This window comes from Nicotiana tabacum, chromosome 3, assembly GCF_000715075.1.
Source record: "Nicotiana tabacum cultivar K326 chromosome 3, ASM71507v2, whole genome shotgun sequence".
Classification (NCBI taxonomy): Eukaryota; Viridiplantae; Streptophyta; class Magnoliopsida; order Solanales; family Solanaceae; genus Nicotiana; species Nicotiana tabacum.
In genome coordinates this window covers 118,435,830-118,444,844 of record NC_134082.1, presented here as the reverse complement: position 1 = coordinate 118,444,844, position 9,015 = coordinate 118,435,830, and positions in this window count along the sequence as shown.

Genomic DNA, 9,015 nt, shown 5'->3' with positions numbered 1-9,015 from the left:
GAAATTTACAATATACCATAAAGTGAAAAACTCAAAAAATAAATTATGCTTGTTTTACTTTTATCTTTAATTATTGATTTTTGAACATATTAGCCCCTCCATTTACAAAATGATTAAATCAAAAAACATATATACTACTCCCTCTGTTTCAATTTAAATGACACAATTTTCTTATTAGTCCGTTCCAAAACAATGACACATTTCTAGCACCATATGTATTTTACACACATGACAATTAAATAATTCATTCCCTAGTAGATAGCTTTAACTTGGACCCAAAATCTCGCATCCAAAGCATTTGATTTCCTTAAAAAAAGGTTAATCAAGTTACACTATTCAAAAAGACTTTATACTTAACTATTACTCACATACATTATTTGGTTATTCTCATTTACAAAAAATAAAATAAAAAAGAAACTAACAAATATGGAATATAACATGTATAATAATATACATATGGAAGCCTAGAATATAATCTCATAATTATGATAATATACATTGTATAAGTCATGTATAATTATAATAAACTATGTACAAATTACATTTGATAACTTATATACGATGTAAACTATGTATAAATTACACCAGATAGTATACCAAGTAAATATCACGTATATATTTATATATTGTATATATTGATTGTGTAATAAATTATATGTGTGTGTGTGTGTGTATGTAATATGTAATTATGTATAAATGTGTATATGCACGATATAATGATAACCATTGTATATATTGATTGTGTAATACTATATATGTGTGTGTATGTATGTATGTATGTAGCACGTAATTATGTATAAATGTGTATATGCACGAGATATAATGATGATATTTAATATACACAATATGTTAATATACACAACATGATAATGGTATTTAATAGTGTATAAATCACAATGCTATCCTTTTAGAAGAAAGATGTCAGAAATCAACAAAATAGAGGGAAATTTCTTTGAGATTTTTGGTATATTTTGGTTTATGGAAAGAGAGAAAAATTGGAATCTCTTTTTTTTTTTCCTTTTCTTTTGGAAGAATCTAAAATATTTTTAGTGTTGGTAGAGATGGAAATTGTTTCCTTAAATACAAGTAATTTACATCGTAAGACTGTTTCTTGGAAACGGTTTCCTTAATGTTAGCCTTTAGGCTTTTAAAGAGATTCCACTACAAAAAATTTGTCAATGTGTGGCGGTTTATTTATGGAAGTCATACAAAACTGTCACAACACGTTTGTTTTGTGGCGTTTGAACTAACCTCCCATAATATAGTTTTTATTGTGGCGGTTTAAATATGGGGTTGTAAAAGACCTCACTATATATAATAATTGGAGCTCAATTATAATTGATATCCATTGTTTGGCTTGAGAGGGTATGTTGTTAAATGATGGAAATTGATTTGGGATTTACTATCAGTAAAAGTATTGTTTATTTATTTCTTGTTATCGGGTTTTCAATTTTATTTATATAGCCCATGTTTAATTAGAATTTTCATTATTTTATAGTTAGCTCATAGTAAGTGTCGAAGCTGACCCCTCCTTACTACTTCTTCGAGATTAGACTAGATATTTACTGAGTTCATGTTGTTTATGTACTTATGCTATACTTCTGCACTACCCGTGTAGGATTTGAGGCAGGTGCATCTGGTTATCACTCCGGTGCGCATCCTTGGTTCCACGAGACTTTGCAGTGAGCTGCCCTCTGAGCATGTTCTGTAGCACCCGAAGTCTTCCTTTTGCTTTTACTTTTTGTCTATTTCACTTCAGACAGTAGTGTAGTATTTTGTTTTGTATATTCTACTAGTAGCTCATACACTTGTGACACTGGGTCTTGGAGATTATGCTAGTAGACACATGATGATTTTTGGTTATTTACTCGTTTTATTTTCTCTTAAAAATTGTTTCTCTCATTTTATTAAATTCTCACTTCTTATTTATTAACTAATTAAAAATAAACTATTTCTAAATTGTTAAAAGAAACAATCATGTGGTTAGTTCGCTGTTGGCTTGCCGAACGGTAACGTTGGGCGTCATCACAGCCTATAGGAGAAATTGGGTCGTGACATAAAGCTTCTTATTCTAATAGGATCGGGTCGTACGCCTTGGCAATGTAATAGATATATCTATTGTTCGTGTCGTTCGACCCTCGACAGTGCGCACACTTTTATGGGAGCGGACCATTCGCCTCGGCAAGATTATGTACCACACTCTCATGAGAGTGGACCGATCGCCTCGGTAATATAATAAATGTACCTATGGTTATGTAGATGGGATTGGGTCGTACGCCTCGACATTTCTATAAGATACTCCTATGGAATCGTGCGTAATATTTGTCAAGAGGCTAGTGCATCTGGGAGTTTTCTATATTTTCATTATGGAAACTTATCTGGTGAGGTCCATTATATATATATTCTCTGATTGAGGAGGAAGCTGTTAATCGAGAGTTTTAGTTGCGGTTGAGAGAAGGATTGTACCACGTATTTACACTTGTTTTTTCGTTTGTTTACAGACCCCATACCTGTTTACTTCTTATTGTAACTGTTTTATTGGACCACTAGTAAGTGTCGATGTCGACCCCTCGTCACTAGTTCTCTAGGGTTAGGATAGATACTTACTAGGTACGTGTTGATTTACGTACTCATGCTACACTTGCTGCACATTTTTGTGCAGGTACATATATGTCTGGTGGTCCGTGAGCTGCATTTCATGTAACTATCCGCAGCTTGCAAAGTCTCCATCAGAGTTATTTATATTCTCCTGTCTAATTTGTATTCCAGACAGATGTTATATTTTATTATATTTTCTAGTTGATGCTCATGAACTTGTGACACCGGGTTTTGGGGGTTCCTAAGGGTGGTTCATTATTGTAGTTCGTGTAAATATTATCATTTACCCAGCAAATCCATTTCACGCTATTTAATTAATGAAAATTATGATTTTAACATTTTTAAAAAGAATAATTAGATTGGTAAATCACCGTTGGCTTGCCTGACGACGGCGTTAGGCGCCTTCATGATCTATAGTAGATTTTGGGCCGTGACAGCTTGGTATCAGAGTGCTAGGTTCACTTAGGTCTCACGAGTCATGAACAAGTCTAGTAGAGTCTTGCGGATTGGTACATATACGTCTGTACTTATCTTCAGAGGCTACATGGCTATTAGGAGTACTTCCCTTCTTGATTCCCCATCGTGCGATTTGATTCCTTTGAAGCGTATGCCTTTATATCCTTCCTACTCATTCTTATTCGATGTTCAACTCTCGTGTCAATTGGGCATCGAGGAGTTGCAGCGGTACTACAAATGAGGAGTAGGATTTTTCTCCCTGCGCATTCGAGCATGTTATTATCGTCTTCTTACGGAAGGATGTTCTACCATTTCAGCTCAATAACTGTATGTTCGAGGGTTTCAAGGCTACACGCAGCTTGCTATGATGTTCAGACTATTATCACACAATGTTTGTGTAATGATAGGGTGCTTGTCTATGTGTCGAGGCAGTGAATGACTTGAAAGGAGGATTTCTCGGTGCATGATTTAGGAATTAAACATTTAAATACCGCAGAGGAAAGACAATCGGTTTATGAATACTCAGGCTTTGGTTGATGGAGTAGCGTGACTTGGTATTTCGGGCGTGGTGGAATTCTCTGTCACGACGCAAATCGGAGGGCCGCAACGGTCACCCGCTGCCTTACCCAACCGAGTACCAATGTAACGTATCTTTCTTATTATACCATCATGGGTAAATGGGCCGGAAGGGCCGTCATGATATAACCAGAATAAAACATAAGGGAATACTTGACGTAGGACGACCCAAGATGTAATACAAATTTATACATGTGACATATGGTCCTATAAGACCCAAAATGAACAGTCGTACAATGAACATAGGCCGACAAGGCCATATAATCTTTCATATACATGACATCTGTCTACAAGCCTCTAAGAGTACATACACATCATAAAGGTCGGGACAAGGCCCCGCCATACTAATCAATACATGTCCAAATTATACTGACCAAATAGGCAACTTCGGAGCAAGTGGAGTGCACCAACACCTTTCACTGAGCTGATAGCCTACTAGGAGGAATGTCAACTTGTCTATCGGGACCTGCGGGCATAAAACGCAGCTTCCCTAGGCAAAAGGGACGTCAGTACGAATAAAGTACCGAGTATGTAAGGCAGGAAAACATAAACAAGAACAATAATGTAAAGAGAGATAGAGGAGATACAACCTGTCATGCCCAAAAATCCGAGGAGCGCGACCGGCGCTCAACCGAGTAAACCCGACCAAGCAAGCCTGTTAGACCTCATTCTACCCAAACTAACTCATGAATAAATTGGAGATGGACTCCATTAATCAAATTCTATAAACATATCAGTAACGATTTCTATTTCATTTTCATTAGCAACTTCATTCGCCATTTTAAAAGTATTACAAGTTTTATACATCATTGCCAAACATCAATATTTCTATTTTAAATTCCCATGCCCGACACTACGGAGCCTCTAACTACAACTAAAGAATAATATGGAAATGCCGGCAACAAGGCCCCGACTATACCTCAAAAGTAAAAGTCCAAAACAAGAAGATGTGAAATATAGCCCCTCGAAGGAGAAGGGGTCTCACCAAGATCTTTAGAAGAAGGATGCTCCGCTACACACGATCGGCACTATCCGCTATGGAGCCACCTACATTCATAAAAAAATGTAGCGCCCCCGGCAAAAGGGACGTTAGTACCATGGAATAGTACTAGTATGTATAACTAAACACCATTTTACTAGAAAGAACTATCAAGCAAGTACAAGTAAGTCACGTGAGTAAATCAAATATGCAATTCATGAAATCCTTCATATAATTTCCAAAACTCAGTTTGGGGCATCTCTTTCATATGTTCATCACTGTTCTCAATGCCACCGCTATCTTAAGCGGAGTCCGATCACAACCCGACCGGCTAGGTCACCTCATTGGAGGCATATATCTCAATCAATATTTCATTTCTCTTATCTGGAATTCAATATCAACACATTACCACTATGTGTGCGGCATGGTATCCGATCTCGACCCGATCGGCTAGGTCGCCCTATCTAGGGATTATCCCTTTCTCATTAGTCATCACGTCAGAATCTTTATTTCACATATATCATATCAATCCCGGGGAACTCAGGGCCACCATTATCACCTCGTTTTCCATTTTCAATATTCATCTTACAAGTTGTGATCATAGACATATACGTAAATTCAAGTTGCAATCACAGGTAAGTGAGCACATAGCTAGCATGAATAATTCTCTGTTTCGATCTTGGCTTGCAGCCTAAGCATTTCAACGCATAATTGTATTCTTCATACTTCTCTAATTATCAAGAATGGTACATTACTCACATTGAGGCACAACCTTCATGTATATGTGTAGATAATTGCAAATCAATTAATGCGTAATAACAATCAATATACTAACTAATTCAGCTCTTACCACACTTTCGTAAATGCCAACGGAGCTCAATTTCTAATAAAAGAGGGTTTTAGCCATACATACATTGTTTAAGCTTTCCTTAAGTTACTACAACGTTTCAGAATTCTAGCAATCCCAATCTACTTTGAGACATAACAAAATTGAACACAAATTAGAAAGATATTCATAATTCTAGCTCATTTGAGCATTTTATCAAATACTAGTTGAGCATCTTGATTTCAAATCTCTTTTTCAAGGTTTTCCTTCATTCCCCAACCAAATCTTTACTTATTTATGTTAAATAATCTTCCAATAAACCTAAGTTGTACATGCATGTATACACAATACTAATACACCCAAGAATCATACCTCAATAACCCATCTTATACTCCAAACTCGAAATTAAAACCTAGGGTATAGAATCTTACCTCTTAGATGAAGAACTTGTGATTGGGTTCTTTGATTCTTGAAGATTGATGCAAGATTTGGATGATTTAAATGTTGGGTTCCTCCTTAGCAATGAAATAGTTCTATGAAGTTATTTCACATAAATTTTGTATCGCTTGTTCAGCTAATGTAAGAGCATTCCTTTCCAATTATATGTTCATTATGGGACTACAATTGGTGTTGTTTTATGTTTTGTTGCATCATTTGATCACATATATGTTGTTGAGGTGTGTTTTTGGGGCCCTCTGATAGGTGGATAGTCCTAGTTACAAGGGAAACTCTGCCGAAATTTCTGAAATATTTGGGAGTTAGTCAAAATTTGGGAGTTAAAGATGTGTGAGAAATGATATAAGTTACTAAGTAATTGCGGATTGACTCAAATTATCATTCGAGGACGAATGATCCTAAGGGGGGGGGGAGAATGTAAGGCCCCGGAAAATTTCGCTAAGCAACCTAGGATTTTGTGGTGCCATGTAGGCTTATTAAACTATTTTATGTGTTATTAACATGGTGGGCATCAATTGGATTTGGTAAATATGTGTACAAGTCTTATGGTAAGTAATTTGGGGTCCAAGGAAAGGCCTAAGTCTAAGGAAAATTGGAAAAGTTCATAATAGGCTAAGATTTCAAATGAGTTCGCACAAGCCACCACTTTGAACGAGTCTATCTAAGTATATATAAGGTTTTATGTTATGAAAAACCATCATATGAAATCTCTTCGAGTCTAGTTTCCAATGCTTCAAACTGTTCGTCATTTGGACATTCCTACACAAAGTTATGATCAAATTACCAAAGGCTGGAAAAATGCGATTCTGCGGTGAAATCTGCGATTGCAGATTTAACTCTGCGGACCGCAAAACCATTCTGCGATCGCAGAATGGTCACAAAATGAAGCAGAACAACCCAGTTCTGGGTAACGAGTTCTGCGACGAATCTGCGGCCCGCATACCCATTCTGCGGTGGATTCTGCGATCACATACTTGACATCGGAGGGTTAATTTTCTAATTTTTATAACCCGACCCCATTTTAATATATAGCCTTTAGGGCTTCATTTGGGGTCATTTTCTACTGATTTTAGAGAGAGGTGAGAGCGTTTTCAAACAAACGAGGGGTACTTCTTTTTCATTTCTTCCTTAGCTTCCCAAGTGGTTTCCGCAACCTGTTGGTTTCTCCATAACACTTTCACGGAGGCAATTTATTCATTTCTCAACTTTCGGACTTGCCTATCAAGAACGACAATTGGGATTTCTTCATATAACATCTCTTCGATGAACATTCGAATAGGACTTTTGACGGTTCTGAGCAGTTTTCAACCGCTCCTTAATAATCTTAACCTTCTCCCTAGCCCAACGCACAAGGTTTGGCCCTATCAATTCAGCTTCTCCGACCTCGAACCACATAATAGGAGATCTACATCTCCTACCATATAATTCTCAAAATAGTGCCATCTGAGTACTAGCATGAAAGCTGTTGTTATAAGCAAACTCTATGAGGGGTAAATATTCATCCCAGCTACCTTTGTATTCAAGAACACAAGCACGCAACATATCCTCAAGCGTCTGAATGGTCCGCTCTGCCTGCCCATCAGTTTGTAGATAAAAGGCTATACTAAGATTTACTTGAGTACCCAAACCTTGCTGAAATTTCTTCCAAAAGTTTGTCGTGAATTGAGCCCCTCGATCTGAAATGATTGAGACTGGAGTGCCATGCAACTTGACTATTTCTTTGATATATAGTTGAGCATACTGCTCCGCCGCAAGCGACGACTCAGCCCTATTTTGCACAATTTCCCTACCTTCAGCAGACTTGGCAAGACAAACTTTCAAACTAGCCACTGGTGAACCTCCATGGCCAATTACCTTTGACATATCTCCAAGTGAGCTAAACTATCCATAGATTTCCGACTAAGAGCATCCGCCACAACATTGGCCTTTTCCAGGTGATAGAGAATCTCAATATCATAGTCCTTGAATAACCCGAGCCATCCTCTCTGTCTCAGATTTAACTCCTTTTGTTTAAAAAAATATATTGAAGGCTCTTGTGGTTCATAAATACATCAACATGGACCCCATACACATAGTGTCGCCAAATCTTTATACAAAAACTATCGCCGCAAGTTCTAAGTCATGTGTCGAATATTTCTTTTCATGATTCTTGGGTTGCCTTGAAGCATAAGCGATCACCTGGTCATGTTGCATCAATAGTGGACCATCTATGTCCCATTTCTCTGACATATGACCTCCTAGGATTTGAGTTCTTCAATAATTTCCTTGATATGGTTACAATCTTTTGTGAATATATGAACTTGCTATTCCAAATTCTCAACAAAAGACATTACTGGATGAGTTTTCTTATAGCACCTTTTATTTCAAAGAAATCATATCTTCTAGACTTCGGACACACTTTCACATCATCAACATGCACGACATTGCATCAAATGTAATGTAACATTGTGCTCAGACCTCTCATGGTCAACCTCTTTCCCCCTTACGTGACTTATAGAATTTAAGAAACCACTCTACTTCCCTTGTGAATATTCTCATGATCTCTCTTTATTATTCAACACTTCCCAAAACACATATCATCACCCTTTATATGTATACAATTTTTGAAGAGTCACTAGCCCGAGAAGGGCATTCTCTGAAACTTGAGATCCTCCTCAATTCTTTAACAACGACTTTTGATTTTACTCTTAAGTGTAAGACTTAGTCCACCTGATTCTATCCTCGATGATTAACTCACCTCATTTCCCGTATTGTAGCAACCAATAGAGTTTCCTGATATTGCGGTTTAAGAGTTACCATGTTAAACATGTTTGGTCTGTAACAAGTGTTCATCCACTTTCAATCTATTTTGAACCTTTCATTTTCCCTTTGATAGATTGTGTTGTCTTTCCCTTTTTGATCGCCCTTTGGCCTGGACAATATGCGGGTACCATCTTTTCTTTCTAACTGGAACATTCATCCCCATTCTATTTTGCTCATAGTGCATAATTGATAGCCTTATTGTGCCCCGCACTTGTCTACCTCCCGTGAACTTGTAATATCATTGTGTCTGGTTTAGTGAGTTTATTATACCACAATTTCACCTCCAGTAGCCTCACTTTCAATTGTATGTAGACATGAATTG